The 26,653-nt window shown below is 41.7% G+C and overlaps 1 protein-coding gene across 8 annotated transcripts in view; it reads right to left on the reverse strand.

The window, feature by feature from the left end:
- Positions 1-26,653, reverse strand: part of SMURF1 (SMAD specific E3 ubiquitin protein ligase 1) — a 91,725-nt gene that overhangs the window by 47,059 nt on the left and 18,013 nt on the right. The gene's annotated exons all lie outside the window — the stretch shown is intronic.

Genomic DNA, 26,653 nt, shown 5'->3' on the forward strand with positions numbered 1-26,653 from the left:
TCCCTGATCTAGGAAAATCCCACATGCCTTAGAGCATCTAAGCCCATGTGTCACAACTACTGAGCCTGTGCTCTAGAGCCTGGGAACCACAACCATTGAGCCCATGTGTCGCAACTACCGAACTCAGTGCCCTTGAGCCTACTTGCTCCGCAACAGAAGAAGCCACTGCAATAAGCCTGCACACCGCACTGAAGAGTAGCCCCTGCTCGCTGCAACTGGAGAGAAGCCCGCACAGCGACAAAGGCCCGGTACAGCCAAAAAAACAAAAGACAGAACTGAAAAAGACAAAATTACAGCTACAGACTTCAACACTTCATTCAGTAACTGATAAAAGTAGCAGACAGAAGGCCAGTGAGAATAGAGGAGGACGAAGGCCATCAACTGATCAAACTGACATTTATATTACATTCCACACAACCATGGCAGTTTTACACTCTCTTCTCAATTACCCACAGAATACGCGAAAAACAAATTAACCTAAAAGACTTGAAATTGTACAATCTATGTTCTCTGATCAAAATGGAATTCAACTATAAAGCAAAACAAATCTTCAAACACGTGGATAGTAAATACCATACTTCTAAATAATCAGTGGATAGAAGGGAAGGTCTAAAGGGAAAGTAAAGAATATTTTATTACACTGAGAGAAAAAATTTTTTAAAAACATACCAAAATTTGTGGAATTCAGCTAAAGTAAGGCTCAGAAGGGAACTTATGAGATTAAAATTTTTTATTAGAAAAGTTACAAATGGACAATCTTTTATACCTTAAAAAATTAGGAAAAGGTCAAAACAAACTTACAGTGAGAACCCCTAATTTTAAGTTTAACTGAAATCCCAGAAAGAGAATAAAAAGAGTGGGCAAAAGCAAGAATGAAGGAGATCCTGGCTGGGAATGTAAGAAGTAATAAAAAACAGCAATCCACAAATTCAGAAAGCCTGAGCAGGGTAAATAAAAAGAAGTGTATCTGGTTATATCAGAGCACAACTGTAGAAAATAAAAGACAAAGACAAAATCCTAAAAACAGCCATAGAAAAAGGAAAGACTACTGGCGTTCCCTCGTGGCTCAGTGGTAAAGAATCTGCCTGCCAATACAGGAAACACCAGAGAAGGAGGTTTGAGCCCTGGGTTGGGACGATCCCCTAGAGAAGGAAATGACAACCCACTCCAGTATTCTTGCCTGGAAAATTCCATGAACATAGGAGCCTGCAACCCATGAGGTTGCAAAGAGTCAGACATGACTGAGCAACTAACACGTTTCACTTTCTAGAATTCTCTACCCAGTAAAAATAGCTTTCAAGAAGCAAGATGAAATGTACATCAACAGATGAATGGACAAAGATGTGACATATATATAATCGTGTGTGCACACACACACATACAAATATACGTAGCGGAATATTACTCAACCATAAAAAAGAACAAAATTGTGTCATTTGAAACAACATGGATGAACCTAGAGACGATCATATTAAGTGAAGTCAGGCAGAGAAAGGCAGACATTATATGATATCACTTATATGTGGAATCTAAAACAAATGAACTTATTTACAAAACAGAAAAACTCATAAACACAGAATACAAATTAATGGTTACCAAAGGGAAAGGGGGAGAGGGAGGGAATAAATTAGGAGTACGGATTAACAGATACACATCTAACAAGGATTTACTGTTTAGCACATGGAACTATATTCAATATCTTATAATAACCTATAATGTAAAAGAGTCTGAAGCTGTATACCTGGAACTAACACAATACTATAAATCAACTATAGTTTAATTAAAAATTTTAAAAATAAACATTTTTATTTTGAAAATGTTTTAAAAGATGAAATAAAGATCTCTTCAGAACAAAACCTGAATTAGCTACCAGTGAAATTTTCATTGTCACCATCAAAAAATGCTTTTATTTAAAACATTCATGAAACAAAAGACGAAAGTTCTCAACAGTGAATTTTATAATTACACAATAAATTTACTACAGTTTTTGTTTAGTGGCTCAGTCATGTCCAACTCTTTGTGACTCCATGGACTGTAGCCCACCAGGCTCCTCTCTCCGTCCATGGAATTCTCCAGGCAAGAATACTGGAGTGGGTTGCCATTTCATTCTCCAGGGAATCTTTCCAACCCAGGGATTGAACCCAAATCTCCTGCATTGCAGGCAGATTCTTTACCATCTGAGCCACCAGGGAAGCAAGATAAAGTACCTTCATTTAAAAGCTATATGGCCAATATCATTCTTGCTACTTTACTGGTTTCCCCATTTATGCATTAAATAAATCTTTGACACAGACTGACTCTAAATTAAGTTTGAGATGAGCTATTTAGAATGGGTAACCAACAAAGCCCTACTGTGTAGCACAGAGCACTCTGTTCAATGTTCTGTGGCAGCCTGGATGGGAGGAAGTTTGAGGGAGAAGGGATACGTGCATATACATGTATGACTGAGTCCCTCTGCTGTCCACCGGAAACTATCAAAACGCGGTTGATCAGCTACGCTCTGATATAAAAGAAAAAGTTCAAATAAATACCATAACAGTGAGGAAATGCTCCGCCAGGCCCTGTGCCACGGGCGAAACAGATGACCGAGTCTCTGCCTCTCTAGCAGCAGCAAAGACAAGGAAATGAATAATATGAGGAAGGTTCTGAAGACACCGCTGCAGGAAGATGAGAAGGGGACTGGCCTCTTCTGGCAGGACAGGGCTACAGTAGGAGATTCTACAGAGAAGGAACACACAGGAAAGCGTGTTTGAGAGGCATCATGTATTCAGGGAAAACTGTGCTTCTGTGGGATGCCCAGTTCGCGAGCAAGAGAAAAGGCTACGTCCAGACTGGAAGAGGTCTTATCTGCAAGGCTCAGGAATTTGGACTTTACCCCAACCCCAGGCAACCAGGAGCCAGATGACTTTGTTAAGAAGCTAGGAACTCTTGTTGCTGGAGGAGAAAATGAGAAGGAATGGGGAGAGGCTGGAGGCAAGAAGACTGATGTTATCTGGAGGCTGTTTCAAAAATCAAAGGAAGTCTTCCCCTTTCTCCTCCTGCAGCAGCCAGCACAGTGCCTTAGGTGTGGCAAGAGAAGACAATGTTGAACTAAACTGACTCCAAGAGAAAAAGACCTAAACTTCTTACAAAGTGCTTTCTTGCTTTCTTAGGCAATTTCTTTCTCAAGATAGGGGAAGGGAAAAAAAAGCCACACCATGAATACTCTGATAAGACCACCAATTTCTTTCATACCATTCTATAATATACAGCTAAGACCTTGGAGAACCTGGTTCTCCAAATTCTGTCTCTCCTTGTCTTTAAAGGAATCCGCCTGGCAATATAAGGGACACAGGTTCAAATCCTAGTCTGGGAAGATCCCACGTGCCATGGGGCAACTAAGCCCGTGCACCACAACTGCTGAAGCCCACGTGCCCTAGAGCCTGTGCTCCACAAGAGAAGCCACTGCAATGAGAAGCCCGCACGCACAACCTTGGAGCAGCCCGCCGCTCACCACAACTAGAGAAAGGCCGCTCACAGCGAAGATCCAGCTCAGCCAACAATAAACAAACAGAGAAATATACACGCTTTTTAAATGCTAAGTGAAACCTTTGAAAAATGGAAGAGTAAAAGCCTGCAAAGCAAATACTCTGACCAAAGGACGCCACATCTGTATTTTTAATAATGAAACCAAGGAAAGAGTTTAACACAAAGATAATGCCAGTTGAGTGTTTCTTCAAAAAACTTAGTTTTCGACTTGCATTGTTATCCACCAAGACACAAGTCTCCTATGCACAGCTGAAATAACGAGACCTGTTCAGAGCTGAATGCGATCTACTATCCATTGCATTCCTATTACAATTCCAGCTGTTGTTGTTTTTTAATAAATTGACAGTTTGAGCCCAAAATTCCTATGGGAATTCATTGGACTCAGAAGCCAAAGCAACCCTGAACAAAGGTGGAGACTCACACCAGTATCAAAACTTATGACTAAGCTCTACAAATAACGAATGCAGAGGGGTGTGGGGAAAAGGGAGGCCTCCTACCCTGCTGGTGGGAATGTAAACTGCTGTAGAAGCTATGGAAAACAGTATGGAGGCTCCTCAAAAAGCCAAAGAGAGAACTGCCATGTGATCCAGTAATCCCACTCCTGGACATACATGCGGACAAAACTATAACTCGAAAACGCATGCACCCCTATGCTCACAGCAGCGCTGTTTCCAACAGCCAAGACACGGAACAACCTAAATTTCCATCAACAGAAGCATGGACATAGAAGATGTAGTGTGTGTGTATATAAATGGAATTCTACTCAGCTAAAAAAAGACTGAAATAATGCCATCTGCAGCAACACGGATGGCCCTAGAGATTACCATGCTAGGTGGAATGACTTAGCAAGAGAAAGACAAATACCATATGATATTACTTATAGGTGGAATCTAAAATATGACACAAATGAACATATCTATGAAACCGAAACAGACTCTCAGATATAGAGAACAGATTTGTGGTTCCCAAGGCGGGTGGGGGAGGAATGGACTGAGAGTCTGGGATTAGGAGACGCAAACTATTACATACACAATGGATAAACACAAGGCCCTACCGTACAGCACAGGGCACTATACAAATTCAGACTGGCACTCAACCCCTTAACAAAGCACACAATATGAAAAGAAATACATATACATATATCTGAGTCACTTTGCTGCACAGCAGAAATTAATACAACATTGTAAATCAACTACACTTTAATAAACACAAATTTTAAAAACCTTATGACTAAGCTATGGTAATCAGAATGGCGTGGTACTGGCATAAGGTAGACATATAAATATAGATCAACGGACTACAATTGGGAGCCCACAAATACACCCGAACATTGACGTCAATTGATTTTGGACAAGTGCCAACATAATTCAGTGGGGAGACAGCAGTTTTTTCAACGAATAGTGCTGGGATACCTGAATATCTACACACAAAAGAATGAGGCTGGGGCCTTAACTCACGTCATACACAAAGATGAACTCAAAATGGACCATGGACCCAAATGCCAGAGTTACATTACAAAACTCTTAAGAAGAAACTATAGCAGCGAAGCTTTGTGACCTTAGGTTTTGGCAGTGCTTATCTAGATATGGCGCCAAAAGTAGAAGTGATAAAAGATATATAAATTGTACTTGATCACAATTAAAAACTGTAAGTAAAAAGACAATCCACAGAATACTTCAAAACCGTATGAAAATACACAAGGAGACCTGTATGCAGAATATAGAACTCTTATAAATGAACAATAAAAAGACAACCAATTAAAAATGGGCAAAGGATGTGAAGAGACATTTCTCAAAAGAAAATATACAAGTGGTCACTAAGTACAGGAAAAGATGCTTATCAGAGAAATGCAAATCAAAACTACAGTTAGATACTATGTCACAGTCATTTAGATAGGCAAAATAAATATAACAGTAACAAGTTCTGGTGAGAATGTGGAGAAACTGGAACACTTAAACATGACTGGTGGGACTGCAAAATGACTTAGTCACTTTGCGCAACAGTTGGCAGGTCATCAAAATGTTGAACACAGAACTGCATATGACCCAGCAATTCCACACGTAAGGTGTGTACCCCAGAGAATCGAAAATGTATGTGTGCATAAAAACTTGTGCATAAATCTTCATTAGCAGCATATTTATAATAGCCCCAAAGCAAAAACAATTCAAACGATGAATGAAAAATATGGCATATCCATACAATGGAATATTATTCTATTATTCAGCAAAAAAAGGAATGGACTGCGGATACAAACAACATGAATGAACCCTGAAAACATGCTAAATGAAAGATCACATCTTGTATGATTCCCTTGATGTGAAATGTCCAGAATAGACAAATCCATCAGTTCAGTCGCTCAGTCGTGTCCGACTCTTTGCAACCCCATGGACTGCAGCACGCCAGGCTTCCCTGTCCATCACCAACTCCTGGAGCTTACTCAAACTCATGTCCATTGAGTCGGGTGATGCCAAACAAATCCATAGAGACAGAAAATAGTAGATTTCATGAAATGAGAGGAGAGGATATAGGGATTGACTTACTGGGCACAGAGTTTCTTTTTAAAGTGAAGGAAATGTTCTAAAATAAGACAGTGGTCGGGACTTCCCTGGTGATCCAGCGGCAAAGACTCCGCACTCCCCACGCAGAGGGCCCAAGTCTGACCCCTGATCAGGGAACTGGATCCCATATGCCACAAATCAGGGTTCAAAGATCCCACATACCGCAACTTAAGACCCAGCACAGCCAAATAAATAGGTAAGTAAATAAAGACAGTGGTGATGGTTGTATATAACACCACGAAACACCAAAGGCCACTGAATTGTTACGCTTTTTATTTCTGGACTTTAAGTCCATAAAGGTGGACTTTATGTTACTGAATCATATCTCAGTAAAGTTGTTATATATATATATGACATGTTGCTTATGAACCACTTGGCACTGGTGTTAATGGGTTATTTTCTCGTCTATAAACAATCAATTTAGGATTTATTTGGAAAATATTGAACCAAAAAAGTCATCACAAAGGTGAGGTAAACAGCATAAAGATATGACTCTGAAAGACTTTTACCCTTAAATAATGCCAAATGTTATATGCTTTCTAAATATGTAGGATAAGATCTACTTATAAACTGTCAAGCTAATCTCTTCAGTTAAATGAACAGTCCCTGTTTTTACAAAGTCCAGAGCTATTCAGGCATGCGGGCTAAATAGCAACAAAGCAGGGGAAAGCACGCGGGAAAGGCATGGGCTGTAACAAGTTAATCGGTTTGGACAGAATGGAGGTCCAGGCATTTATTTCCTGTGAGCAGAAGGTTTGAAGCAAATTACGCTCAAAACTCAGAGTCTCTGCCTGTTATTTTAAACAACTGGTCTAGGATCATTATTAATAACTGAGGCTTACAAATATCACACATTCTCTTAAATACACTGAGGTTAGCAACAGGCCAGACAACAGGAAATCTATGAATTTAGTCCTGGAAAGATGTTGCACTATAGTTTAAAAAAAAAAGGAAGAGAGCAACCAGAGCCTTTTGCAATTTACAAAAAGCAAATTGCAAGTTCTGAGCCCAACTGTCTATAGAAATATAGATCCTGTCTTCCCAGGTGATGTGTATAAAGAAGCACATTTACTTGAGTAAGTTCTATATCTTTGTTGGAACAACAATCATTAACTCATAGCCATGGTTTAGAAGTTAATACTAGAAACATTCTATCAATGATCAAACCGAAGCTGAAACAGAGACTACAGAAGCGAGAGTTCCTGACGTGCGATGGAGAAGAGGATGTGGGATGCTTCACATCGTGAAGCAACAAGAATTTTCAGAGTCAGCTAGAGAGAGAAGATAATCCCCACCAAATTTTAAACCCATATCCAAAAACCAATGGCCAGAGATAAACCTGGTAGGAGAAAGAACTCTTTACTGAGTAAAGTGATTTAGAGACTTTAAAAAAATAATAATTGGGGCTTCCCTGGTGGCTCAGATGGTAAAGAATCCTCCTGTAATTCAGGAGCGACCTGGGTTCGATCCCTTGGTTGGGAAGATTCCCTGGAGGAGGGCATGGCAACCCATTCCAGTATTCAAGCCTGGAGAATCCCCACGGACAGAGGAGCCTGGCAGGTTACACTCCATGGGCGGCAGTCAGACACAACTGAGAGACTAAGCACACACACACAAATAATGAGAGGAAGAGCGAGCCAATTTTTAATCTCAATCAATTTTTCAACTGTTTATTTCCATTTGAGAATTCAACCTCCTAAAAAGTTACCAGTGAATTTGATTCCTGTTCAGGAGCAATGCTATTGCTATGTCCTAAAGAAAGCTGGGGTCTGAGCTGGGGGATATTGATAAGAATGTCCCATCAATGTTAACACGCAGTTTCTACTAATCTAAAAACGGAGATACTGTGGTCCTGGCTCATGTTTGGACTGGAGGTTAGACATACAAATAAATACACTACAGGAGAAATGCACAATTAAATTTCAAACTGAAACACAACACATATGTGTAATCTGTTGTATGATGTACAATCGATTTCTGTAATTGGGGGTAGCAATTTCACTTTTGAAGATTCAGAGATTTTAATCTCACACTGAAGGGGCAAAAATGATATATACAAAAATACAGAATAATTTAGTTTTTCTTATTTTGCATTTCCATATCTAGTCAAACTCAAAGACTTTTAACACGATATTATGGGGGGGTATAATACGACAGCAAATTTGGAAAACTCAGCAGTGGCCACAGGACTGGAAAAGGTCAGTTTTCATTCCAATCCCAAAGAAAGGCAATGCCAAAGAATGCTCAAACTACCGCACAATTGCACTCATCTCACACGCTAGTAAAGTAACGCTCAAAATTCTCCAAGCCAGGCTTCAGCAATACGTGAACCATGAACTTCCAGATGTTCAAGCTGCTTTTAGAAAAGGCAGAGGAACCAGAGATCAAATTGCCAACATCTGCTGGATCATGGAAAAAGCAAGAGAGTTCCAGAAAAGCATCTATTTCTGCTTTATTGACTATGCCAAAGCCTTTGACGGTGTGGATCACAATCAACTGTGGACAATTCTGAAAGAGATGGGAATACCAGACCACCTGATCTGCCTCTTGAGAAATCTGTATGCAGGTCAGGAAGCAACAGTTAGAACTGGACATGGAGCAACAGACTGGTTCCAAATAGGAAAAGGAGTACGTCAAGGCTGTCTATTGTCACCCTGCTTATTTAACTTCTATGCAGAGTACATCATGAGAAACGCTGGGCTGGAAGAAGCACAAGCTGGAATCAAGATTGCCGGGAGAAATATCAATAACCTCAGATATGCAGATGACACCACCCTTATGGCAGAAAGTGAAGAGGAACTCAAAAGCCTCTTGATGAAAGTGAAAGTGGAGAGTGAAAAAGTTGGCTTAAAGCTCAACATTCAGAAAATGAAGATCATGGCAGCCAGTCCCATCACTTCATGGGAAATAGATGGGGAAACAGTGGAAACAGTGTCAGACTTTATTTTTTTGGGCTCCAAAATTACTGCAGATGGTGACTGCAGCCATGAAATTAAAAGACGCTTACTCCTTGGAAGGAATGTTATGACCAACCTAGACTGCATATTCAAAAGCAGAGACATTACTTTGCCAACAAAGGTCCGTCTAGTCAAGGCTATGGTTTTTCCTGTGGTCATGTATGGATGTGAGAGTTGGACTGTGAAGAAGGCTTTGAACTGTGGTGTTGGAGAAGACTCTTGAGAGTCCCTTGGACTGCAAGGAGATCCAACCAGTCCATTCTGAAGGAGATCAGCCATGGGATTTCTTTGGAAGGAATGATGCTAAAGCTGAAACTCCAGTACTTTGGCCACCTCATGCGAAGAGTTGACTCACTGGAAAAGACTCTGATGCTGGGAGGGATTGGGGGCAGGAGGAGAAGGGGACGACAGAGGATGAGATGGCTGGATGGCATCACTGACTCGATGGACATGAATCTGGGTGAACTCCGGGAGTTGGTGATGGACAGGGAGGCCTGGCGTGCTGCGATTCATGGGGTCGCAAAGAGTCGGACACAACTGAGCGACTGAACTGAACTGAACTGAAATAAAGTATGATATTATGACGTGCATTTGAAAATTTTTAATAAGGCATCATAAATTGCTTTTTACAGGCACAAACTAGGATTCTCGTTTTTTTAATCCCATTTAAATCTACATTCTTTTTAGAATGATGAAAATGTTCTAAAATAAGATCCTGGTGATGGCTGTACAATTTTTATTTGCACAAAATTTAGGCGAAATAAGATATTCTATAAACAGTAACTTGAAATTTTTATATCTAATTCTAAAATCTTGCTAGTGTTTTAATGGATTCATCTCAGCATTTTTCAGTTCTTTGTATAAATTACTACCCTCCTATACATCTGTCTCTAAAGAGTTTTGAAAGAGAAATGATCTACTCTATAGTCATGTCAATATCACAGTAAAGGCGTGCCATGTGACAGGAATGGTGTTACTTTCCTGGATTTACTGGTTAAAGAAACCTAGACTTAAAGGTTGCCAGAAATTCAGTAATGAAGCAGGGACTATACTCTGGTCTTAGGAGCAGACATGATATTTTTAAATAAAAGTGGGTGGAAGACAGTCATGCTGTCTTCAAACAGAATCTACATAAACCTGAAAAGTTCTTACATAGTAGCTACACTGTTCTGCAAAAGTAAGTAGACACTGAGAAGTATATTTGTATTATCTGGAGTAACCAAAGGAACCAAAAATAGCAACTCTGGGGAGTGGAGAAAGGAAGGCAGAGATATTGTCAATTTTTCAGCCTAATCTCTCTGGTGCTCCTTCTCTAATTTATTTATTACCATAGGCAGAGTATTCAAATTTTTTAATAGAAATTTTAACAGAGAATAAAATAAAATGAAGTTGCTAGATCTCCTTCCAAATAGATGTTTCTAATCTGAAAAACAAATTAGAAACACTAGTATGATCCCATGACAATGGAATACGAGGAAGATAAAGTGATAGCAATACGTGTGGACACAGGCCTAGAATGAAGTCTGCAGGCTCGCGTCCCTAACTCTGGAATCAGTAGCTGTCTTATCAGGTAATAGCAGGGGAAGGTGGGGAGGGGTATAGGATAGGCAAACGGCTTTCACTGTCTATAGCAAACAATTCTCCAATTTAAAAATTTGTCCAGCACAACACAGTAAATCAACGCTATTTCAAATAAATAAGAGAAAGAGTGGGCCACTCTTCCAAAACAGTTGCATTGCCAACTCTCTTTACGGCCTAGTGTAGAAAGACACAAATATTGTTGATTCTGGGTCAGCTGACTCAGAATCAACCTGAATGTGAGGTTGTTTTAGGGATTCTTTCATCCACTTTACTTATACTTTTTAATTACAACTCAGAAGAATACTACATGATTAAAAAAAAAAAAAACCTATACTTAAACAAGTCTCTCCTCCAATAGTATAAATAAATAGTATAAATAATTTACAACATTTTCTTTTTAGTACTGCATATAATGACCTCTCACAATCAATGTGCTTTAATATTTGAGTTGAGACTTGCTGAAAAGGATGAGGAAACAGGAAACGTTTTGTTTTTAATTTAGAACAACCATTAACATAGCACCCAGCACTATGTGTGTGTGTGTGTGTGTGTATATGTGTGTATTATACATGTATGCCTACCACCCAGCACTATATGTGTGTGTATGTGTGTATTATACATGTATGTGTGTGTGTGTGTATATGTGTGTATTATACATGTATGCCTTTGTGCGTATATCCATGGGCCCCTTCCCTCACTTCCTGTGAAACAGAATATCAACTTTCATTCCAACAAATTTTTGGAAAGTAATAAAAGACACGGGGAAGAATACTTAAAACTAATCTCATTTTTGCCAATTCAATGTTTGCTCTTCCAAAACCAAAATAAATGCATGGCCTTCAAGTTAAGGTATGACAAAGCAGAAATCTGATAAGAATAAAATGTCTATTACTCATTTGAATCCATGACTCAGAGTATTTTAAATATACATATGGAAACCAGAGTCTTTTCATAACCAGACTACAAACGAGAAACTCGTGCCGAGACACGACAAACATAAATCTTAAAAAGCTTCACAGATTTAAATCTTCCATTTAAAACACAAGCTGTGTTATCAGTGCTTTGACATAATCCTGAAAACGCAGCAACACTGAGTTTAAAATCGCAGTAACGTTTTCTGGTTGTGATGATGGTAATCACTCGTTCCATTACTGGTGAACACATACTGTGTGACACAAGCTCAAGAAGGGAATCCATATATTGATGGAGGTAACTTCTGAGATTTCTTGTTACACACTTAACATACTTGCAGTGGGTATCTCTGGACATGTAACTGGAAGAAAAATCTAAAACTTTACATTTTTACAGTAATCTCAGAGCCAGTTTGGTCACTACAGAAGTAATATATGCTCATCCAGAAGTCAGACCAAGTAATAAAACCACCCATAACCTCACCAAAAAGTGGCCAAGTGCCTGGTTCTGAACTCCCAGGTCTGAATCCTGCCTCTTCCCTTTATTAGCCCCGCGACCTTGAGCAAACTTAGGAACTTAATATCTATGTGTCAAATAGGAATAATAATAGCAGCTACTTCACTGAATTTTTAAATATAATTATCCTACCTATAGAGTTTTGCTACCTGCCATTTTCACTTAATAGAATCTGTGAACAGTTTCCATGTCACTAAATATTCTACTATGAAATGTTTAAGGGCTGCAGCGCATCCCATTACATGGCTGTTCTAGAATGTATTTGACCCTCATCGCCAGGCATGTAAACTGTCTTCAACTTTTTGCTCTCATAACGGGGCATGAGGAGATGTCAGGGTTGGAAGGAGGATGTCCTAAATCACAGTGACACCGACCAGGCTATTAGCCTGTGAAATGGTTGTCATCTTCCTGGACGCCCAGGCCACTCGGTTCCTGCCTTCCCTCAAGTTAGGTGCCAGCCTTCCAGACGTTCTAGGCGTTCTCAGCAGCCTTCGCATAAATTATCTGATGCTCAAATTAGCCCAAGTCAGCTTCTGTTACTTGTAACCAAAACACTCTACAGATACACACGATGTCATTCTCTTATAATTCCACTGCACACACACAAGTGACAAGCTACACAACCAACTGACCTTCACAAAATCAGCTCCATCCAGGAAGCAGTCAGTAGCTAGACAACTGCAGGCAAAGGACTCAGGTTCTCAAGACAGACATTTTTTCTTCCAGTGAATACAAAATCCAAAGGAGCCTTCATGCACTTACAGGCCAAGGATGTTACAATTTCACTAATGCAAAACTGCACAGACTATCATCTACAGAAAGGCTAATCTAATCTCTTTCTCAGAGGAAAAAAATCAAACTGCACGCTATACCCAAATGCGAATCGCTACTAACACTTACTACAATCACAGTTGCTAATACTATACACCATCTACTATAAGGCCAGGCCCTGTCATAAATGACTTACATGTGTGTTAGTCACTCACTCGTGTCCAACTCTGCGACACCATGGCCTGTAGCCTGCCAGGCTCCTCTGTCCATGGAATTTTCCAGGCAAGGATACTGGAGTGAGTCGCCATTTCCTTTTCCAAAAACTTGCAATAAACTTTTAAGTAGGTACTATTATCCCCATGTTATATGTGAGGAAACTGAGGCCTCAGAAAGACTGAGTAACTTGCCAAAGGTCACACAGCAATTCAGGATTCAGATCCAGGCAACCCAGCTTCAAAATCCTGTGTCCTTAACCACCCTATATACTGTGTCTTGATTTTTGTTTTACAGTGACAGACATTTGAGTTCTGCCCAAAATATAACACTGTCGGTGCCTAAAGGGCAGGACAGTACTGACCACATGCACGGACTCTGATAAAGACCCCATTTTCTGTTGCAGCTTCTCCCCCTGAGACTATAACCCCCCCACACAGAACATCTCATCACACCCCTTCCCCCAACAAATGCCAAGTGCTTTCACTTCTAAGCCTTCACTCAAGCTACTTGCACTATTTAATTGTTTTGTTAGGTGACTTTATTGTTTTGGCAGCAGCACATGGGGCTCAGTTCCCCGACCAGGGATCAAACTCGTGCCCCCTGCACTGGAAGCTTGAAGTCTCACCCACTGGACTGCCAGGGAAGTCCCAAATTCCATTATTTTAAATGCCCTTACCCTTCTTCCTGTTTCCATCCAATAACACAACACCAAGTTCAAATGCCACATGCTCCACAAACCTTCCCCAAGCCCATCCAGATGGAGTGAGTTTGCTGGCCCTTATCTCCTTGTGATTCTGTTTACCTCCAGTGGAGTGTGTACTACAATCTGCCAATTTTCCTACTCTCCCAATCTAAGAGTCTGGAAAGCAGGGACTATATCTGATCAATTCCCTTCTCTTATTTGGTATCCCTCACTGCATGAAAAAAAGTCATTGCAAGAAATAGTTGCTTGATTAATAACCATTGAGGTTAAGGAAATAAATCCAGGCTGTAAAGACTTCTCCATCAAGATGGATTATCAAAGGAAGCAACTGGAAAATATCAAAGATTTAGAAAACCTTAGGCTATCATTAAACTACTCTAAGCCCCAGTAAATCTAAGTCTAAAAACCTATCATTAAGAGACACTATCATTTGTGAAATTTTAACATTTATCTCAAAAGAGCCTTTTATGGTCTGAATGTGCGCCCTGGGGGAAATGAAGGAGGAAATTTTGGGGAAAACTATTTGAAATATTTGGTAAATATTGGGAACACAAGGTCACATGAACCACAAGGGAAAAGCCTAAACTCGGGCTGCTGCTAGAGCCACCAGCAGAGGGGCACAGCCACAGGCGAGGCAGGCGGGGCAGCCCTCCTCCGGAGCCCACTGCCCTCAGAGCTCTTCTTCCTCCAGGTGGTTTTCCTCGAGTGATTTATGGGCTCAATCAAAGCTAAGAAGCTGTCTGCATTTTTCTGAGTTACCTGCTCATCACTGCAGAAACAATAAACTATTATTCCCTTTGCATTTTTCTCAGATCGGATACGTAATTATGGAAAATGGGAGGGTGAGACCCAAACGGAGTTACGGTTATTAACCAGGTGGAAACACTACACTTAGATTCTGTGATCCGTTTACAGGAAAGGTGCAATCCTGGGCCACCAACAGGAACAGGAACGAACAAAAAGACTCACTGTCCCCTCCACCTGCAGATCCAACACAGAGTGGGCTCTCCTGCCTAGAGCCCCTGCACGAAGGGGAGCCACGACAGTGAGAAGCCCGAGCACCGCAACGAGAGAGCAGTCTCTGCTCCCAGCACCGAGAGAAAGCAACCAAGAGCCAGCGCAACCAAAAACAATACAGAAACTCTAAAAGAGAAAGCGCTCCCCCACCCTCACTGGGTGACCCATTAAAGCGCTTGTCATGAGGAGCCCTTGGTGGGAGCATCTCAAAGCATGCACTCCTTCCTAAACACTACAAAGCCTCACTTAAAATCGTATGAAACCTCAGGACTTCCCTGGTGGTTGAAGGCTAGGACTCTGCGCTCCCAGTGCAGGGGGCCTGGGTTCGATCCCCGGTCAGGGAGCTGGAGTCCACAGGCCTCCACTAGGAGTTTGCACGTCTCAACTAAAGATCCTGCCTCTCACAACGCAACCGCGACCCAGCACAGCCAAACAAATAAATAAAAATAAATATTTTTTAAAGGATATGAAGCCTGTATTGTGATCGTTCTGATTGTGTTCGCTTGCCTTCCTCTTGGTCCAGACTCATAAGGAGCTCTTGGAAATCCCTGGAACTGAACACAACTGGAAAACAACTGTTGTCAGACACAGAGAGGTGGGTAACTGCCCCCAGCAGTCCCCGGTGGAAATGAGCTTTCTGTTCTGATTGCAGGGCTGCCCTGTGCCAAGCAGCTTACAGCCACAGCAAGGAAGCAACGATAAATGGTCCCAGCCTCCCCTAAGCCCAGTCCTAAGTAGCACCAAATGGCCTTCCCAGAGAAAAGGGTATCCTCAATGGAATCTCACTTCTTCTCTTGACAGTTAGTAACCACACCAGGGGAGAGAAACATCCTATAGTTCACCTCAATAGCAAACTCATCTGCATTTATCCACATGTGACCCAGAAAACAGATGACAAATATCCATCGCAACCCTGTGAAAAGGAGCAAAAGCGAGGTTGCTAATCTTATTTGCCTATATGAGAACGCTTTCCAAAGTCATTTTTCTTGTGGTGGGGGAGGATAAATTAGGAGCTTGGGATTAACGTACACACACTACTATATGTAAAGTAATAAATAACAAGAAAACAAGGACCTACTGAATAGCACAGGGAACTTTATTATATCCTGTAATAACCTATAACGGAAAGGAATCTGAAAAAGAGCGTGTGTGTGTGTGTGTGTGTGTGTGTGTGTGTGTGTGTGTGAATGGGGCTTCCCTGATGACTCAGCAAGTAAAGAACCCACCTGCCAATGCAGGAGACACGCGAGACGCAGGTTGCATCTCTGGCCCGGGAAGATCCCCTGGAGAAGGAAATGGCAACCCACTCCACTATTCTTGCCTGGAGAATCCCATGGACAGAGGGGCCTGGCGGGCTGCAGTCTCTGGGGTCGCAAAAGGTTGGACATGACTGAGCGACTAAGCACATATGTGAATGAATCACTTTGCTGAACACTTGAAACTAAAACACTGTAAATTATAATAACTATGCTTCATTTTTTTAAAAAAAAAGTCATTCCTCTCTCTAAAACAATCATTGAGAACAGACATCTCCAAACTCACTGCAAGGTTTAAGAGAAACCCTTGAAGCCGTGCGCAAGGCACCAGCGGAGCAGACCTAGGCGAACCATAACGGGACTCGCACCCTGCTCACAACCTAACAACACTGGCCATTGTTGCTGCAGAGTCTCCACAGCTGGCCCACACCAGGCATTCCCTGTTACTCCCCTGCACTCAAGACATTCGATTTTTAAAAGATTAATAGGATTGCTTCTCTTGAAAAGAATCATTCCTTTAATAAAGAACTGACGGGACAATCTCGTTAGAGACGTACATGTATCTGGATGTGCAGATGTGTGCTTGTGCTCAGTCGCTCAGTCGTGTCCGACTCTTGCGACCCCACAGACTGGAGGCCGCCAGGCTCCTCTGTCCATGGGCATTCTCCAGGCAAGAACACTGGAGTGGGTTGCCATGCCCTCCTCCAGGGAATCTTCCCAACCCAGGGATCTCCCACATTCCAGGCGGATTCTTTACCATCTGAGCCACCAGGGAAGCCCAAGAATACTAGAGTGGGTAGCCTATCCCTTCTCCAAAGGATCTTTCTGACCCAGGAATCGAACTGGGGTCTCCTACATTGCAGGTGGATTCTTTATCTTCTGCCAAATCACGTATGTTGAAGACCTTGTACATGTTATGTCTACGGATCTACACAGTCTTCAGTCTCAGGCCTTATGTTAACCCTGACCCCAGACTTTAGCCTCTCTCTATGTGAATGTTCTTCACATGGTGACCTACGACACAGCCAGACATCTGAGCAGCCAAGTTTCAGAATTTCTAAAGATAGAACAATACCAGAGAAACTGGCTTGAATAATAGTCAGTTAAGTTTTGTATCAAGTGACCTAACCAACCAAATGTGAGCCCGTTTTAGAAAAAGAGCAAGTCTTCTTATGAACTATGCCAGGACAACAGGGTCAAACAAAAGGCTAAACAGAACTGCTCCAGGCAAAAACTGACAGCATTATTACTCTAGAATATTCCCACCAGATAAAACTTGTTCCCAGTTCTAAGGCGTTATTTATACTGTTCTACAGATGCCGAAACATTGGGTAGGTCACCTCCTCTTAGGCATGCTGCGGCCATACCTTGTTTTACTGTGCTTTGCTTTATGGAACTTCAGATTCTGCAGGTTTTTACAAATTGAAGGCTTATGGCAACCCTGTGTCAAGCAAGTCTATAGGCACCATTTATCCAACAGCTTTTGCACACTTCGTGTGTCTGTCACATTTCGGTAATTCTCACAATATTTCAAACTTTTCAATTATTATTACATATGTTATGGTGATCTGTAATCAGTGATCTTTGACGTTACTATGATTCACTGAAGGCTCAGATGCTGGTTAACATTTTTTAGCAATAGAGTCGGACATGACTTAGTGACTAAACAACAACATCATGACAGTATTTAGACAGAATGCTACAGAAGAGCATAAACATAATTTTTATATGCCCTGGGAAACCAGAAAGTCCATGTGACTCACTTTATTCAACATTCACTGTAATGCAGTGATCTAGAACCAAACCCACAATGTCTCTGAGGTATACCTGTATTTGATAATGGCAGAATAATAGGAACTGGGTGGGGGGAAGGAAGGTAAAATACAGCTGAGACTTGAAATGCATCGTCTGTCCAGTAAACTAACGCAGGAACTGACAGCATCTTGCTCATCCCTGAGTGAAAAAGGACACAGTAAGCGTAGATGCACGGCACTTCCCAGAGTCCCTTTTTCAACTGCCACAAAAGACACAACTGCAAGCCTAACATAATATTCACACCCTGGATCACAGGAGAAGGTTTGTGAAAACCATGCATAGGATTCAGAATCACAAGATTAAGAAATCTGTGCTGTGAACTGTAATTTACAAGAGATTGATCTCTCCTGATATGATAATAAGAAACTGACTGAATTTTAAGACGTTGGAAATAAGATGTTAAGAGAGTACGATGATTTTTACGTGCCGTTGTTCGCCCATCCTCTCCCCTCTCTCAGCTCACTCTGGGGCCGGGGCTGCAGCTCTACAATCTACATTTCCAGGACCCAGTGCTGGCTGCCTCCCTGTTCATTTCTGCCAAAGGGAAATCCTAGAGAGAGGCTAAAAGAGGAGAGAAAGAACAAAGGACTTCTTCCTTGTTTTTCTAGTTCTGTCAGCATCACTCCAGCAGCAACTGGATCTCCAGTTGTTGAGATATGCACCATGACACATACTCAAGCATATCCGGGGCAGAGTCATGGGTAAAACCCTAAGACTAGAGACACCTGCATGTCCATCAAAGAAGTCCAACTGATTTAACACAAACAAGGCAGCGGAGGAATAGAGTAACCCAAAAAGTATGTAAGACATATCAGATAACAAATATCAAAATGGTAGAATGCTTTATCAGCAAGTACATAAAGTAAAAGTGTTTAACTCTCCAACTAAAGGCAAAGATGGACAGAGTGGACACCAAAGCAGGATCCAACTATATGCTGTCCACAAAAGACTTTTTTTCTGGCCATGTCACATGTTCCCCAACCCTAGATTGAACCTGGGCCACGGCAGTGAAAGCACTGAGTTCTAACCACTGAACTGCCAGGGAATTCCCACAAGAGACTCACACACAAATTAGCGGAAAGTGAAAGAGCAGAAAAAGGCATTCCATGCTAACAGCAACCAAAGACAGCTGGATATCAGCTATGGCAATACCAGACAATATAGACTTTAAGACAAAAAGTTGTTAGACTGGACAAAGAGAGACCTTATATAATGATGAGTCAATTAATCAAGAAGATGTAAAAATTACATACGCACCTAATGATGGGGCCACAAATACATGAGGAAGAGCTGACAGAGCTGAGGAGGGAAACAGTTCTCCAATGACAGCCGGAGGCCTCAGTACCCCACTTCCAATAACGGAAAGAACAGTAAGATAGATCGACAAGGAAACGAAAGACTCAACGCCATAAATCAGCTAGACCTAACAGACATCTATCAGATATTCCACCCAAGAATGGCAGAAAACGCATCCTTCTCGAGTGCATGTGGAACATTCTCCAGCACAGTCCATATATTAGGACAAAAGACAAGTCTCGATAAGTTTTAAAAGACTGAAATAATTCAAAGTATCTTCTACAATCACAGTGGAATGAAACTGGAAGTCAATAACAAGGAAATCTGGAATTCACAAATATGTTGAAACCACACAACACACTTTTAAAAAAACAGTACATCAAAGAAAAAAAATCGCAAGATAAATTAGAAAATACTTTGAGATGCATGAAAATGAAAATCCGACATATTAAAAAGCATGAGATGCAGCGAAAGCACTGCAAAGTGGGAAATGTAGTTTTGAATGCCTACACTGAAAGAGGAGGATCTCAAGTTAATAACCTAATCTTCCATCTAAAGGAACCAGGAAAAGAACAAATTAAACCCAAAGCAGGCAGAAGATCAGAGCAGAGACAAGCAAAATACAGAATAAAATAGTAGACAGAATCAACAAAAGCAAAAGATTGTTCTTTGAAAAGATCAACAAAACCAACAAATCTCTATCTAGATTGGCCATGGAAAAGAGAGAGATGACTCAAATCACTAATACAAGCAGTGTACCTGGGGTCATTCCTACCAGTCTTATAGAGAGAAAAGATTATAAGAGAATATGCCCTGTTGCTCACCAGGCTCCTCTGTCCATGGGATTTCCCAGGCAAGAATACTGGAGTGGGTTGCCATTTCCTTCTCCAGGGGATCGTCCCAGACCAGGGATCTAATTCATGTTTCCTGCACTGCAGATGGATTCTTCACCATTGAGCCACTGGGGACGACCCCAAAGACTAAATTATTTCCCTTAATAGCAGGAATAAGACTAGAATGGCTGCTTTTGCCAGATGAAGGGCATCTAGATCGGAAAAGAAGAAGTAAAACTCTCTATTCACAAATGGCATAAACCTCACATACAGAAAACTCTAAAGAATCCATATAAAAACTATTAGAGCTAATAAATGAGCTCTGCAGAACTGCAGAATACAGTCAGCAGTCTAATATCAGTTGTATTTCTATACACTAGCAATGAATATCTAAAAATAAAATTAAGACAATTGCATTTACATTAACATTAGAGAGAATAAAATAGTTTGTAATAAATTTAGCCAAAGAAGTACAAGACTTATACACTGAAAACTATAATACACTGCTGTAAGAAATTTTAAGAGACCTAGATAAATAGAAAAATAAAATCCCATGTTTATGGATTGCAATATTTAATGATGATAAGATGACAACAACCCCCAAATAGATCTACAGGTTCAAAGCCATTCCTATCAAAACCTCAAATGCTTTTTGTTTTTAATGGAAATGGACAAGCTCATTCTAAAATTCATATGAAACTGCAAGGGACCCTGAAGAGTCAAAACAATCTTGAAAAAGAACAAAGGAAAAAGATTTACACTTTCTATTTCAACTCACTGCTGCTGCTGCTGCTGCTAAGTTGCTTCAGTCATGTCCAACTCTGTGCAACCCCATAGACGGCAGCCCACCAGGCTCCCGCATCCCTGGGATTCTCCAGGCAAGAACACTGGAGTGGGTTGCCATTTCCTTCTCCAGTGCATGAAAGTGAAAAATGAAAGTGAAGTCGCTCACTTGTGTCCCACTCTTCGAGACCCCATGGACTGCAGCCTACCAGGCTCCTCCGCCCACGGGATTTTCCAGGCAAGAGTACTGGAGTGGGGTGCCATTGCCTTCTCCGTCAACTCACTACAAAGTGATAATTATCAAAATAGTGTGGTACTGACATAAGGAGAGATGAAGACAACATACAATTAAGTCTAGAAAAAGCACACATTTATGGTAAAATGATTTCAACAGGTGCCAAGCCCAATCAATGGGGGGAAAGTCTTTTTCAATAAATATAGTTAAACCTTGAATAACATGGGGATTAGGGACCTGACCACCCAGGCAGCTGAAAATGTGCTTCTGCATCTGTGGAGTCAACCAACAAAGGATGGAGTACTACTAGAGTATTTACTACTGAAAAAACCCATGTATAAGTGACCCTGTGCAGTTCAAACCCATGCTGTTCAGGGGCCCACTGTAGTCTTCTCAACAAATGCTGCTGGGACAACTGGATATCCACTCACAAAAAGCGTATGTTTGGATCCCTACTTTGCAGCATATACAAAATTAATTCAAAATGGATTAAAGACCTATAGGTAAGAGCTAAAACTATAAAACTCTTAGGAGGAAACACAGGGGTAGATTCATCATTTTTGGATTAGGTAATGGCTTCATATGACACTAAAAGCACAAACCAAATTTAAAAACAAATGACTTCATCAAAATGAAGAGCTTTTATGCAAAGGAAACTACCAAGAGAGTGATAAAAACAACCTAACCACAGAGAGGAAATATTTGGAAATCACGTACCTGATAAGGATCTGGTATCCAGAATATATAAAGAACTCTTATCAATTCAACAACAAAAAGACAAACCAATTAATAGGTATTTCTCTAAAGAAGATACACAAATGGCCAGTAAGCACATGAAAAGATCCTCAACATCCTTAGGGAAACACAAATCAAAATCACAGTAAGATATCACCTCGCTGTCATTGGGACAGCTGTACTAGTAACTTTTTTAAAAATGCAAAGTAACAAACGTTCACTAGGATATGGAGAAATCGGAACCTCAGACACTGCTGGTGGGATGGCAAAATTGTGCAATCACTGTGGAGAACAGTTTACTAGTTCCTTATAATTTAAACAGAATTCCATGTGACGCCACCATTTCTACCCCTGGGTATAACCCAAGAGAACTGAAACATGCGGTTCCACAAAAACGTGGGCACAAATGCTCACAGCAGTGTTGTTCATAATAGCCAAAAAATGGAAATCATCCCAATGCTCATCAACTAACGAGTGGACGAACAAAATGTCTGTATCCATACAATGAAATATTATTCTGCTATAAAAAAGGACTGACACATACCGTAACCTGAATAAACCCTGAAAACATCATGCCAAGTGGAAGAAGCCAGACACAGAAGGCCATGTGTCGTATGAGTCTGTGAAATGCCCAGAACAGGCAAAGTTCTAGACAAAAGCAGGCGTCGGGGCCCGGGCGGGGACAATGGAGAACGACCGTTCAGCAGGTACTCAGCTGCTTATGGGGGCAAGGAAAACGCCCCAGAGTTTGACAGTGGTGATGGCTGCGCAACACCGGGAACGCACTAAGTCACTGGATCGCACCGTGAAGTTTACTTCAATCTACAAAAAAAAGAGGGAGGCAGCCCTCGCTATACTGATATTGGAAGCACTCCAAGATGCATTATTTAGTGAAAAAAGCAACGCATGGGATTGTGAATGATATGATCTCCCTTAAAAGGGGGGCAACAGGTCAAGGAAGGCTATACACACAAGCATTTTTATCTAACATTTTAACAAACTCATAAGAAACTGTTTCTGGTGAACTGTCTCTGGAGAAGAGAATCTGATGGCCAGGTAGGTATAAAGAGACTTCCTTTTCAAAATAAGCCCTCTTGAACAACTTAAAAGTATGTATGTGTATATTACTTCCCCCGACACTGTCAAAAAAAAAAAAATAATAACCTTTACAAGAGAACAAATAAAGAGATGCTTATATAATGAAAACATGTTTACGGGAAGGTATGTTAAGTATGCGGATCCATACTGAGCATGGAAAACCACTGGGAATGAGATTCTACAACAATGTCAGATATTGGAATACTTTTTAAGGGTATAATTACAAATTTCTCAACTAGAAGACTGTATAAACAATGTGATGCTTACGTAAGAAATTGAAAGGCTATTTGAGTCAGTGACAACAAGCAAGCCATCCTTAGGACTCCTGACACCTCGGGCAGGAAACCTGGGCTCCTTTTTCCTCCCAGTTAAGATCTCAGCCTGGGGCCTTCAGGCACTAACAGGTAAGGGCGTTCCCCATACTGAAAAGGAGCTTGACTTAAAACATCTGTAATTCTACAAGACAGAGACTGTACAAAACACCCAGGACCACCATTATAGTCCAAAGGCCTATTTTCAACACTTTCTCGTGACTCTGAAGACCTTCCAGTTGTATCACTAACCGCCCAAAATAAATATACTGCTTTAATTCATGGCTAGTGAGTCTTCAGGCACATTGACAGGTGTCAGGAAAATAGAGAAGGCCTTTTGGTGTCCGCTGCTAACTTCTGTTGTTGTTCAGTCGCCAAGTCAGCTCTGACTCTGCAACCCCATGGACTGCAGCATGCCAGACTTCCCTGTCCTCCACCATCTATCTCCCGGTTGCTGTTGTTTAATCACTAAGTCATGTCCAACTCTTTGTGACCCCATGGACTGTAGCGTGCCAGGCTTCTCTGTCCATGGGATTTCCCAGGCAAGAATACTGGAGTGGGGTTCCCATTTCCTCCTCCAGGGGATCTTCCTAACCCAGGGATCGAACCCAAGTCTCCTGTGTTGCAGGCAGATTCTTTACCGCTGAGCCACCAGAGTTTGCTCAAATTCATGTCCATTGAGTTAGTGATGCTATCTAACCATCTCAACCTCTGCCATCCCTTCTTCTTTTGCCTTCAATCTTTCCCAGCATCAGGGTCTTTTCCAATAAGTCAGGTCTTCACATCAGGTGGCTAAAGTATTGAATCTTCAGCATCTGTCCTCCGATGAATATTCAGGGTTGATTTCCTTTAGGATTGACTGGTTGGATCTCCTTGCTGTCCAAGGGACTCTCAAGAGTCTTCTCCAACACCACAGTTCAAAAGCATCAATTCTTCAGCTTCTTTACGGTCCAACTCTTACATCTGTACCTGACTACTGGGAAAACCCATAGATTCGACTAGACAGATCTTTGTCAGCATAGTGATGTCTTTGCTTTTTAGTATGCTGCCTCAGTTTGTCACAGCTTTCCTTCCAAGGAGCAAGCGTCTTTTAAATTCATGGCTGCCCACGACCTGCAATACGACCCAAAGTGTTTGTCTCACCCACACTTTCAGGCTCGTGACTGTTTCCCGTTTCTGTCACATTTACCACCAGATCTTCTCTCCTCATCTTCAAGTTCATTACAAAGGCTGCTAGTGGGTTCTGGCTAAAACAGGAGAACCTCCTGGAGCAGCTGGGAGTAAGAGTCTGTCCTTCCTGCCTGGCTTCATTTGGAGCAGAAAAAAATAACAAACCTGGAAGCCCCATGCAGCAGGAGCTTTTGTAGTCTGTGACTTCATTTAAGGAAGTATTCTATGAAACCTCTGAAAAGCGGCTAAATTTAGATTGAAGTCTTTCACCATGGATGCCAGCCTCTTCAGCTGGAGAATCCACATGCCCACCAGCACAGCGGGGGTGGGGGCGAAATCAACAACTTTAAAAAGTACATATAAATGTGTCATCATTGAGGAAGTGAAGCTGGCATGTTTCAGCCCAAAGAAATTTTCTTCTGGTCCCACCAACATCTTAATTCTCAATAAAGAAGGAGTGACTACAAAAACTTTTAGGGAGAGGAACGGTGAACTAAGGGAGACGGGTTTTCGAGCAAGGAATTCCTCTGTATACCAGGATGTCTGTCATGACATCATCTGGCATCAAGGTACTGAAATCAGCATACTGTCTGAAAATGAGTTCTCTACACTGAGTCAGACAGGAAGGAAGAACCATCTTCTTTCTTACGGCTACTATTTCCCCAACACCTTACTCTTCCCAAATGTGTCGATTTAGACCTTGAACTCTAAAATGAGACACATGAAAAAAGAAAACACCCCCCACCCCCAACACACAAAAACCTGGTATGGAACAACAATTAACAGGGAGACAGGGGCTTCCTAGGTGGCTCAGCGGTAAAGAATCTGCCTGCAATGCAGGAGATGCAGGTTTGATCCCTGGGTTGGGCAGATCCCCTGGAGAAGGAAATGGCTACCCAACTCCAGTATTCTTGCCTGGGAAATCCCATGGACAGAGGAACCTGGCAGGCTACAATCCACGGGATCTCAAAGAGTTGGACGTGACTTAGTAACTAAACACTGACAACAACAGAGAGATAATGCTCTTTTTCTATGCATTTTTTTAACCTTTAAGAGTGAGCCATTTAAAAGCTAATCTTCTCCAATGTTCCATTTCCAAAATAAAGTTAAAATATTATATATAATTTTAAAATTAACATTTAACAGCCTCATCCAACTTCATGCTCCAAAACTGGTTCTATTCTGCAAGCCGTCTCTTTTAGACAGATTCCAGCAGATGACTGTGTAAGAGACAAATAGTGAGTTTCCTCATTCCTGAAGACTTGTCTCCTCATCTCCCTGCCCCCCAGCAACTGGGAAACAGTCCCAGATTCTTCCCAAGCTTAGTTTGGAAGTAAAGCTCAGCCTCGATAAACACTCAACCCAGGAAATGCTTTGGATCGCAGACCACTTAAAATACTCAGTCTGTCCTTTCCCAAGAGGTTTCTCTGCAAACTCCGTTTGATAGACGGTTTGGCAGTTTTGTATTTTCACTAAAACCTCCTGGAGCATTGCTGAGAGATAAAATCACAGCAGGCTGGAAACTATACAAATGGTGGAGGGGAGCACCACACCCAAGGAAAGCTCCTCACACCTCAAGGGAAAAGTATTGTTCAAGAGAGCTTCCAAAAGAAAAAAATAAAGAGAATTCCCTAGTGGTCCGGTGACTAGGACTCTTGAGCGCCCAATGCAGGGGGCCCAAGTTATATCCCTCGTCACGGAACTAGATCCTGAATGCCGCGCTCAAGATGCCGCATGCCGCAACTCAGTGGTAAAGAATCTGCCTGCCAAAGCAGGAGACACAAGAGATGTGGGTTTGTCCCCTGGGTTGCGAAGATCCCCTGAAGTAGGAAATGGCAATCTGCTCCAGTATTTTTGCCTGGAAAATTACACGGACAGAGGAGCCTGGACCCTACAGTCCAATAAGGTCGCCAACAGTCGGACATGACCGAGTGATTAAGCAGCTGCCTGCTTCATCTAACAATCCCACACGCCAGCCCAGCCAAAATGGACCCAGCCAAAATCGATCAATCAATTGCGATCCCAACAGGACCCGCTCCCTGGGGGAAGGGAGAGCAGAAGCGGGAGGGAAGAGGAGGGGGAGGCGAGGCGGACAAAGTCTCCACTCTCAGTGCCACTGGGCATGTTTCTTTTCTCGTGTAACCTCAGCAGCTGCTTGATATTGTTAGGCCACAATGAAAACAACTAGAAAGACCTGTTTTTAGTATTTTTGAAATGTCCTGGTCCTTACACTACTGAAAAGGCTGACAGTCACACTGACACTCCACATGCACCTTTTTTACACAATCACCATTTCACATCCTTTCTCTTGTGTCTGGACCACATTTCACTGTGTTTGGGTGCTGTTCAAACTCTCTCCCAG

This window comes from Bos grunniens, chromosome 25 (assembly GCF_055505025.1).
Source record: "Bos grunniens cultivar Pamir isolate PY7600 chromosome 25, Bosgru_T2T1.0, whole genome shotgun sequence".
Classification (NCBI taxonomy): Eukaryota; Metazoa; Chordata; class Mammalia; order Artiodactyla; family Bovidae; genus Bos; species Bos grunniens.